Source organism: Panthera leo, chromosome D2 (assembly GCF_018350215.1).
Source record: "Panthera leo isolate Ple1 chromosome D2, P.leo_Ple1_pat1.1, whole genome shotgun sequence".
Classification (NCBI taxonomy): domain Eukaryota; kingdom Metazoa; phylum Chordata; class Mammalia; order Carnivora; family Felidae; genus Panthera; species Panthera leo.
The window spans coordinates 23,516,111-23,527,153 of record NC_056689.1 but is presented as its reverse complement, the minus strand read 5'-3'; positions in this window follow the sequence as shown (position 1 = coordinate 23,527,153).

Here is an 11,043-nt window from a genome sequence, read left to right as displayed (position 1 = left end):
TTGTTGCTTTTGATTATATATATATATATATATATATATATATATATATATATATATATTTTTTTTTTTTTTTTTTTTTTTTTTTTTTTTTTCCTCTTTTCTCCCCTCCAAGAGTCCCTCTTAAAATTTCTTGCAGGGCTGGTTTAGTGGTCACAAACTCCTTTAATTTTTGTTTGTCTGGGAAACTTTTTATCTCTCCTATTTTGAATGACAGCCTTGCTGGATAAAGAATCTTGGCTGCATATTTTTCTGATTCAAAACATTGAATATATCTTGCCACTCCTTTTGGCCTGCCAAGTTTCTGTGGATAGGTCTGCTGCAAACCTGATCTGTCTTGCCTTGTAGGTTAGGGACTTTTTTTCCCTTGCTGCTTTCCTGATTCCCTCCCTGCCTGAATATTTTGTGAATTTGACTATGATATGCCTTGTTGGTGGTCTGTTTTTGTTGGATCTAATGGGGGTCCTCTGTGCTTCCTGGACTTTGATGTCTGTGTCTTTCCCCAGGTTAGGAAAGTTTTCTGCTATGATTTGCTCACATAACCCTTCTACCCCTATTTCCCTCTCTTCCTCTTCTGGGACCCCTATGATTCTGATGTTGTTCCTTTTTAATGAATCACTGATTTCTCTAATTCTTAAATCGTGCTCTTTTGCCTTAATCTCCCTCTTTTTTTCTGCTTCATTATTCTCTGTAAGTTTGTCCTCTATATCGCTGATTCTCTGTTCTGCCTAATCCATCCTTGCTGCCGCTGCATTCATCCATGATTGTGGCTTATAACATTTTTAATTTCATTCTATTTTTTTTCTTCTTTTATCTCTGCAGAAAGAGATTCTATTCCATTTTCGACTCCAGCTAGTATTCTTATTATCGTGATTCTAAATTCTGGTTCAGACATCTTGCTTGTATCTGTGTTGGTTAAATCCCTGGCTGTTGTTTCTTAGTGTTCTTTCTTTTGGGGTGAATTCCTTCGTTTTGTCATTTTGAAGGGAGAAAAGAAATTAATGAGGTAGAAAAATTAAAATTAAAAAATTAAATTAAAAAAATATTAAAATTAAAAAGTTAAACACACACACACACACAGACACAAAATCTAATAAATGATGCTAGATCCTCGGTTTTGGTCTGGGTGTTTAAAGCGGTGTGGCAGATTAGAGAAAAAAAAGGGGGGGGGAATAAATAGTTTGAGAATTTGAAAAAATGAATACACTGAAGTAGACTAAAATGAGATGATGGGAGCAAGATAGAATTTGAAAAAAAGTTACACAAAAGTAAAGAATATAGTAGAAAAAATTAAAGAAAAATATTTTTAATAAAAATTAAAAATTAAAATAATTTTTTCTTTCTGCATTCAAACAAAAGAAAAGAAATAAAAAAAGAAAAAAGAAAAAAGGAATCGTTTGAAAATTTGAAAAAGTGAATACACTGTAGTAGACTAAAATAAAATGATGGAAGTTAAGGAGAATTTGAAAAGAATTACATAAAAGCAAAAAAAATATAGTAAAAAAATTAAAGAAAAATATTTTTAATAGAAATTGAAAGTAAATGAATTTTTTCACTTTCTGCATTCAAGAAAAAGAGGAAAAAAAGAAAACAAGGAAATCGTTTGAAAATTTGAAACGGTGAGAATACACTGAAGTAGACAAAATAAAATGATGGAAGTAAAATAGAATTTGAAAAAATTTACACAAAAGAAAAATACAGTAATATAAATTAAAGAAAAATGTTTTTAATAAAAATTGAAAATAAAAATGAATTTTTTCTCTTTCTGGTGAATTCTGTGGTTCAGGTTGTGCAGATTGTTGTGTTAATCTTCCAATCAGTTTTCTAGGTATGTAGGACGGGTTAGTGCTGGTCTGGCTGTATTTCATGGCCACGAGACACACAAAAAACTTCCATGCTGTTCCGCCATCTTGGCTTCTCCTATTTCTTGCTCTTAATACATGTCTATCACAAGATTTCTGGGGCTGTCTTTAGTTCTGTCTCTCTCTGCAACCTAGGATATTGTACCATCCACTATCTGGAAAGTTGCCCGTCACTGGGACACCGAGAGAAAATTCTAGCAAATCACATGCTTGCTCTTAAAGTTGCAGGAGAAACACTTCTGTTCACGGTTCATTGGTCAAAGCATGACTCACAGTTGTGACTAACTGCAAATGGGCAAACCTATGAGGCAGTGCACCAAACCAGAGATATTTTGTGAATGTCACTGATTACAATAGTCAGTCCTTCAAGGCTCCAAATATTCAATTCATTCTCCTTCCATAGGCAATATATACTCACCTGTCCCCGAAGGATAAAACTCACAAGTTTCATTTAGTGAGGACAACAAGCACAATGAGCAGGGTCTTTGGATGACACAGTGTAGTCTCTACATCAGGGAGAAATGTTCTTCATGTCTGGGTGTGGCTCCTCTAGAACCAAAAGACCTATGAACCAAAAAGGCAAGTCATTTGCTTGCCAAACATCTAGTACACACTGGTGAAACATGTTCAGGGTAACTTCACTAACTATTCCTATTTAGAAAAGAGGAGTATGGGAGACATAGCACTGTTGTCTCTAGAAGGTATGAAATTCCAGGGGGCAGATATTTTAAGGATCCTCTATCCCAAAGGGAGAGAAAAGTTTCTTTGATTAGACTTACAAGGGGCTTTCCAGTCCATTTATTCTCTTTGTTATATTCTCTGAAAAGTTCCATCTTTGTCTAAGGATGAACAATGGTGACCTTGTTCGGACACGGAACAACTTTTTCAGGTAGCTACACTTGAAGAAGAAAAAAAACAAAGATGCTATGGCAACTTTCCCTTAAAACCAGATGTGTGCAATTTAAGACTGCTCTTTATTTTTCAGTGAAGAATATTACAGACTTCTTATTTTTTTGGTGTTAAAATACCCTTTCCTGTGGGCTTCAATATCAGCAGTATGGTGGATTTCATGAACAGTGATTCCTCTCACTATTGAACAAGTTTGGGTGAAATATAAGTTTTTCATGAAGTATAACTTTCGTACCATTGCTGAGATCTCAGTAAAGAAGAAATATCTTTAAGGGGCTAAAAATAGAATAACAACAAAACCACCAGCCAAACATGAGTTGAAACACATTCCCAGGCACATACACAAATGGATTTGTTCTGTCAGTGGCAAGTCGACGAACCTGCAGCTGAGATTTTTATATTAAACCTGGGAATCTTGGCTAACGGGTCTCAGGTGATGAGAGCCTTATAGCAAATGCAAATACTCCCTTGAAGAAAGTTGAGATTAGCTACATATGAACATCCAGTTAAAGGTTACAAAACACAAGGAAACAAGTCACCATGAGTAAATGTCTGTGGAAACATCAAATTAATATCCTCAAAAGCTAAAAAGAGTAGAATGACTGGATACAGAATATAGAGTAACTATGAAAAAGATTTAAATTAAAATAGAATCATAGGAATTCATAGGCAACAAAAGATTACCCAACATGACAAGGAAGATACCAAAAAGTAACTAAAATGGAACTGTTATAAATGAAAAATGTGATTGTTGAAATAAAGAAACTCAGTGGTTGAATTTAAGAGAAAATTAGACACTGATAAAGAAATAGCAAGATGGAAAACATACTCAGAATTCAGCACAAAGAGGAAAGAAAATGGAGAACATAAAATAAAGGCTAGGAGATAAAGACAAAAGAATAAGATTTAACCTATGTCTAATTGTAGTTCCTAAATTACAGAATACAGAAAACAGAGGAGAGGCAATTTTTAAAGAGTTAATGCTTAAGGATGAAGGGCATAAATTCAAAGTAGCAAGATACATGGGTAGTGAAATAAAGTTGTTAAATGTTAGAAACATTTCTTTTAAAATCAGAAAGAAGACAAGCATGCCTTAGAAGCATGCTTCTATTTAACACTCTATTAGTGGCCTGCCCTAGCAACTGCAATAGGTCAGGAAAAGAATAACAAGAGTTAGAAACAAAAGAAACAACATTGTTATAATGAACACTCAGTTGAATCCTGCCTGCTGCCCTCTGCAAGCCTACCATTTAATTAGAACTAATGAGAGAATTTAATTTATGAAGGATAAATTGGTATTTGGATATAATACCAACAAACAAAAAAAGGGTTATTTTTATACACTAGCCACAAACAGAAAACATATTTTTAAAGCAATTATTTAAAATAGTAAGAAGAGATACAAGAAATAAAAAAAATACGGAACAAAGACATGCAGAGCCTATATGGAAAAAAGTATAAAACTCCTACTGAAAGACATTGAGGAAGATCTAAATTTGCAGTGTTTGTGATGTTCATGGATAGGAATGCTCAATACCCTAAACATATAAGTTCCTTCTAAATTCAATATAATGTTAAGGGGCACCTGGGTGGCTCAGGTGGTTGAACATCAGACTCTTAAAATTTTTTTAATGTTTGTTCACTTGAGAGAGAGAGAGAGAGAGAGAGAGAGAGAGAATGCATGGGGGAAGGACAGAGAGAGAGGAAGACAAAGAACTTGAAGTGGGATCCAGGCTCTGTGCTGTCAGCACAGAGCCAAACCTGGGGCTCGAACCCATGAACTGGGAGATCATGACGTGAGTCAAAGTCAGATGCTCAACCGACTGAGCCACCCAGGCACCCCGAGCATTAAACTCTTGATTTTGGCTCAGGTTATGATCCCAAGGTCGTGGGATCAGGCTCCAGGGAGCATGGAGCCTGCTTGAGATTCAATCTCTCTCTCTCCACACCCCCCATCCCCTGATCATGTGCGAGCTCTCTCTCTAAATAAAAAAAAATAGTTAAATTCAGCACAATTACGATAAAAATTCCAACAGACTTCTTTTTTGTTTCTTCAGAACTTGAGAAAATCTATTAAAACTTTTACATGAGAGATCAGAGGCCCAGTAATAGCCAAGATACTCTTGAGAAGGAGAAAACAATGGTGAACTTTTATGAAGAAAACCATTTCTAGAACCAAAACAGGAAGAGAAAAATTTGTCCTTCATCTAATTGATGGTATTCATGCACCTAAAGAAAAAATTTCCTAGAGAAGGACCTGAGTCTGTCTGGGAAACTTGAAGTAGGTAAGAGGGACAGTGAGGGATGGTGGGAAGCAGAGGGAGCAGCATCAGAGAAAAATTTGAGGAAGTGAATTTGCAAGGGCGCCTCTGTCAGACATAGACACATCCACGTCATGCAGTGTGATGTTATAGCATCATACTACATCAGCAGTTTGCAAAAATATTTGTGCAACACTCCTAAAAGAATTGTTAAAAACTTTTTACCCCTTAATTTTTAAGGTGGCATCTCTTATGCTTTAGCATATATTTAAATAGTTATAAAGGATGTGATTGCTGGTATATTGAAAATAATTACAGTTTAAAATTTAAATATTTATTAACTTACCTAATAGAATCCAAAATGTTAAAGATGGGATACTCAGCCACTATCATCCATTTAGAAAATACATGAACAGCTTTATCTCTAAATTGGAAATTTTACATTGTTCCTTTTCCTACTTGAACTTCTATTTGTATTCCACTTTCTTCACAGAATTTTATGCTTATATAAAATATTGTTATGCTTGAGGTCTTCATTGCTCATCCTATCATGTTTCTCTTCAGCAAGCATATAAATGTAAATTGGAATTTTATACATTTTTGCATTTCATGTGACTGAAAGACTTAATGGTCAAGAGGGTTTTTTTTTGGATTGCAATATTAAAATTAGTAGTAGTATAAAATTGATAACAAAATAAGCACATTACAAATGATAATGGATCAACATCGAACATCAAAAGTAACATTTTCCTGGAAATGAATCTCATAATGAGATAGATGAGCCCTTTTTTCCTTCAGTTTATGTATCCATGGGCAAATGTTAAATAATGCCTAAATGAGCCCATTTTCAACATCAAGTCTACATCTGCTTTTCATTTTTATACATGCAAGCACTGAGCTCCTCATTCATTGCTTATAGCAATGTCAACATCAATGAATTTAATTGTCCCTTTGGCCCCCAGATAGTTTTTATAGCCTGGAACAATGCTGTAGGGTTGCTTAACAGTGACCTTTCTTTTGTCATTTGGGAGAAGGTAGTTGTGCAAGGGGAATCAATGTAAGACCCAGACAACAGACACCTTACTTAAATCAATTTTAGGATGGGGAATGTAAGTTGAAGATCTTGACAGTGATTGCTGTAAAACTGCCCAAGCCCATTAAAACTTTGGAAAGACTTTGTGTCCCGCAGCTTGAGGACCACTGATTCAAGTCATTAACTAATTCCTCTGATTGATTTGCTTGCTCAGTAAGGAGCTTTCTGATTTTTTTTTTATTTTTTTTCAATATATGAAATTTATTGTCAACTTGGTTTCCACACAACACCCAGTGCTCATCCCAAAAGGTGCCCTCCTCAATACCCATCCCCCACCCTCCCCTTCCTCCCACCCCCCATCAACCCTCAGTTTGTTCTCAGTTTTTAACAGTCTCTTATGCTTTAGCTCTCTCCCACTCTAACCTCTTTTTTTTTCCTTCCCCTCCCCCATGGGTTTCTGTTAAGTTTCTCAGGATCCACATAAGAGTGAAACCATATGGTATCTTTCTCTGTATGGCTTATTTCACTTAGCATCACACTCTCCAGTTCCATCCACGTTGCTACAAAAGGCCAGATTTCATTCTTTCTCATTGCCACGTAGTATTCCATTGTGTATATAAACCACAATTTCTTTATCCATTCATCAGTTGATGGACATTTAGGCTCTTTCCATAATTTGGCTATTGTTGAGAGTGCTGCTATAAACATTGGGGTACAAGTGCCCCTATGCGTCAGTACTCCTGTATCCCTTGGGTAAATTCCTAGCAGTGCTATTGCTGGGTCATAGGGTAGGTCTATTTTTAATTTTCTGAGGAACCTCCACACTGCTTTCCAGAGTGGCTGCACCAGTTTGCATTCCCACCAACAGTGCAAGAGGGTTCCCGTTTCTCCACATCCTCTCCAGCATCTATAGTCTCCTGATTTGTTCATTTTGGCCACTCTGACTGGCGTGAGGTGTTATCTGAGTGTGGTTTTGATTTGTATTTCCCTGATAAGGAGCAACATTGAACATCTTTTCATGTGCCTGTTGGCCATCCGGATGTCTTCTTTAGAGAAGTGTCTATTCATGTTTTCTGCCCATTTCTTCACTGGGTTATTTGTTTTTCGGGTGTGGAGTTTGGTGAGCTCTTTATAGATTTTGGATACTAGCCCTTTGTCCGATATGTCATTTGCAAATATCTTTTCCCATTCCGTTGGTTGCCTTTTAGTTTTGTTGGTTGTTTCCTTTGCTGTGCAGAAGCTTTTTATCTTCATAAGGTCCCAGTAATTCATTTTTGTTTTTAATTCCCTTGCCTTTGGGGATGTGTCGAGTAAGAGATTGCTACGGCTGAGGTCAGAGAGGTCTTTTCCTGCTTTCTCCTCTAGGGTTTTGATGGTTTCCTGTCTCACATTCAGGTCCTTTATCCATTTTGAGTTTATTTTTGTGAATGGTGTGAGAAAGTGGTCTAGTTGCAACCTTCTGCATGTTGCTGTCCAGTTCTCCCAGCACCATTTGTTAAAGAGACTGTCTTTTTTCCATTGGATGTTCTTTCCTGCTTTGTCAAAGATTAGTTGGTCATACGTTTGTGGGTCTAGTTCTGGGGTTTCTATTCTATTCCATTGGTCTATGTGTCTGTTTTTGTGCCAATACCATGCTGTCTTGATGATGACAGCTTTGTAGTAGAGGCTAAAGTCTGGGATTGTGATGCCTCCTGCTTTGGTCTTCTTCAAAATTACTTTGGCTATTCGGGGCCTTTTGTGGTTCCATATGAATTTTAGGATTGCTTGTTCTAGTTTCAAGAAGAATGCTGGTGCAATTTTGATTGGGATTGCATTGAATGTGTAGATAGCTTTGGGTAGTATTGACATTTTGACAATATTTATTCTTCCAATCCATGAGCAGGGAATGTCTTTCCATTTCTTTATATCTTCTTCAATTACCTTCATAAGCTTTCTATAGTTTTCAGCATACAGACCTTTTACATCTTTGGTTAGATTTATTCCTAGGTATTTTATGCTTCTTGGTGCAATTGTGAATGGGATCAGTTTCTTTATTTGTCTTTCTGTTGCTTCATTGTTAGTGTATAAGAATGCAACAGATTTCTGTACATTGATGTTGTTTCCTGCAACTTTGCTGAATTCATGTATCAGTTCTAGCAGACTTTGGGTGGAGTCTATCGGATTTTCCATGTATAATATCATGTCATCTGCAAAAAGCGAAAGCTTGACTTCATCTTTGCCAGTTTGGATGCCTTTGATTTCCTTTTGTTGTCTGATTGCTGATGCTAGAACTTCCAACACTATATTAAACAATAGCGGTGAGAGTGGGCATCCCTGTCGTGTTCCTGATCTCAGGGAAAAAGCTCTCAGTTTTTCCCCATTGAGGATGATGCTAGCTGTGGGCTTTTCATAATGGCTTTTATGATCTTTAAGTATGTTCCTTCTATCCCGACTTTCTCAAGGGTTTTTATTAAGAAAGGGTGCTGGATTTTGTCAAAGGCCTTTTCTGCATCGATTGACAGGATCATATGGTTCTTCTCTTTTTTTTTTATTAATGTGATGTATCACGTTGATTGATTTGCGAATGTTGAACCAGCCCTGCATCCCAGGAATGAATCCCACTTGATCATGGTGAATAATTCTTTTTATATGCTGTTGAATTCGATTTGCTAGTATCTTATTGAGAATTTTTGCATCCATATTCATCAGGGATATTGGCCCGTAGTTCTATTTTTTTACTGGGTCTCTGTCTGGTTTAGGAACCAAAGTAATACTGGCTTCATAGAATGAGTCTGAAAGTTTTCCTTCCCTTTCTATTTCTTGGAATAGCTTGAGAAGGATAGGTATTATCTCTGCTTTAAACATCTGGTAGAACTCCCCTGGGAAGCCATCTGGTCCTGGACTCTTATTTGTTGGGAGATTTTTGATAACCGATTCAATTTCTTCGCTGGTTATGGGTCTGTTCAAGCTTTCTATTTCCTCCTGATTGAGTTTTGGAAGAGTGTGGGTGTTTAGGAATTTGTCCATTTCTTCCAGGTTGTCCAATTTGTTGGCATATAATTTTTCATAGTATTCCCTGAGAATTGTTTGTATCTCTGAGGGATTGGTTGTAATAATTCCATTTTCATTCATGATTTTATCTATTTGGGTCATCTCCCTTTTCTTTTTGAGAAGCCTGGCTAGAGGTTTGTCAATTTTGTGTATTTTTTCAAAAAACCGACTCTTGGTTTTGTTGATCTGCTCTACAGTGTTTTTAGATTCTATATTGTTTATTTCTGCTCTGATCTTTATTATTTCTCTTCTTCTGCTGGGTTTAGGCTGCCTTTGCTGTTCTGCTTCTATTTCCTTTAGGTGTGCTGTTAGATTTTGTAGTTGGGATTTTTCTTGTTTCTTGAGATAGGCCTGGATTGCAATGTATTTTCCTCTCAGGACTGCCTTCACTGCGTCTCAAAGCGTTTGGATTGTTGTATTTTCATTTTCGTTTGTTTCCATATATTTTTTAATTTCTTTTCTAATTGCCTGGTTGACCCACTCGTTCGTTAGTAGGGTGTTCTTTAACCTCCACGCTTTTGGAGGTTTTCCAGACTTTTTCCTGTGGTTGATTTCAAGCTTCATAGCATTGTGGTCTGAAAGTACGCATGGTATAATTTCAATTCTTGTAAACTTATGAAGGGCTGTTTTGTGACCCAGTATATGATCTATCTTGGAGAATGATCCATGTGCACTCGAGAAGAAAGAATATTCTGTTGCTTTGGGATGCAGAGTTCTAAATATATCTGTCAAGTCCATCTGATCCAATGTATCATTCAGGGCCCTTGTTTCTTTATTGACCGTGTGTCTAGATGATCTATCCATTTCTGTAAGTGGAGTGTTAAAGTCCCCTCCAATTACCACATTCTTATCAATAAGGTTGCTTATGTTTATGAGTAATTGTTTTATATATTTGGGGGCTCCGGTATTCGGTGCATAGACATTTATAATTGTTAGCTCTTCCTGATGGATAGACCCTGTAATTATTATATAATGCCCTTCTTCATCTCTTATTACAGCCTTTAATTTAAAGTCTAGTTTGTCTGATATAAGTATGGCTACTCCAGCTTTCTTTTAGGAGCCTTCTGATTTTAATGCCATTTGAATGTCCTTAGGCCTATGTGTAATATGCAGTAACACATTGACAGTAAGAACGCCAATGGAACTTCACTTTGTCCCCATCTGCTGACAAAGCTCTTATCCTCTACAAATTTTACCTCTCCTACCTGCCACTCAAGCTCCCAAGCAGTGGCTCTTAAGTGTTCACAGATAAATCCATGTGGCCAGTTCTCATCTCTAACTGGGCATAGCCACTAACCAATGCATTACAGCTGTACTTTCAGAGTTTCACATAGTAGAATGTACTAGAAATGAATCAAATGTAAGTCCAATTTTGGAAGCCAAAAATATATTGTTATTTTGCCAAGTAAGAATCTTCTAAAATACTGTACATTATCACCATTGTTTAACCTGTACAAGAATATTTCAAATATCTTATAATGATTTCTTATTATGACATGTTTGAGGCACACGAAAGAATATATGCAATATATATGTAAGTTTTTAAGTAAACATTAAAATAAATACCTGGGAACCCATTACCCAGCTTAAGAATTAAAACATTACTAGTAGTTTTATATCTGCATGCTCTGTCTCCATCCCATCCCCTTGCCTTTTTCCCAGAGATAGTCACTATGCTGAGTTTTGTTTTTAGCACTCTCTTCCTTTTTAAATATAAGCTTTATCACATGAACATGTTCCTAAACAATATGTTGTTTAGATTCTCTCTTATTTAGCATTATAAAAATTATATATTCTAATACTCTTCTGCAACTTTCTTTCTTCATTCAATATTTCCAAGATTCAGCCATGATGTTATGTGTATCTATGGTTTATTCATTTTTACTGACATATTTCATTGGGTACGCCACCACAATTTTTTTTTATTCATTGTCCTGAAATGAATATTTGG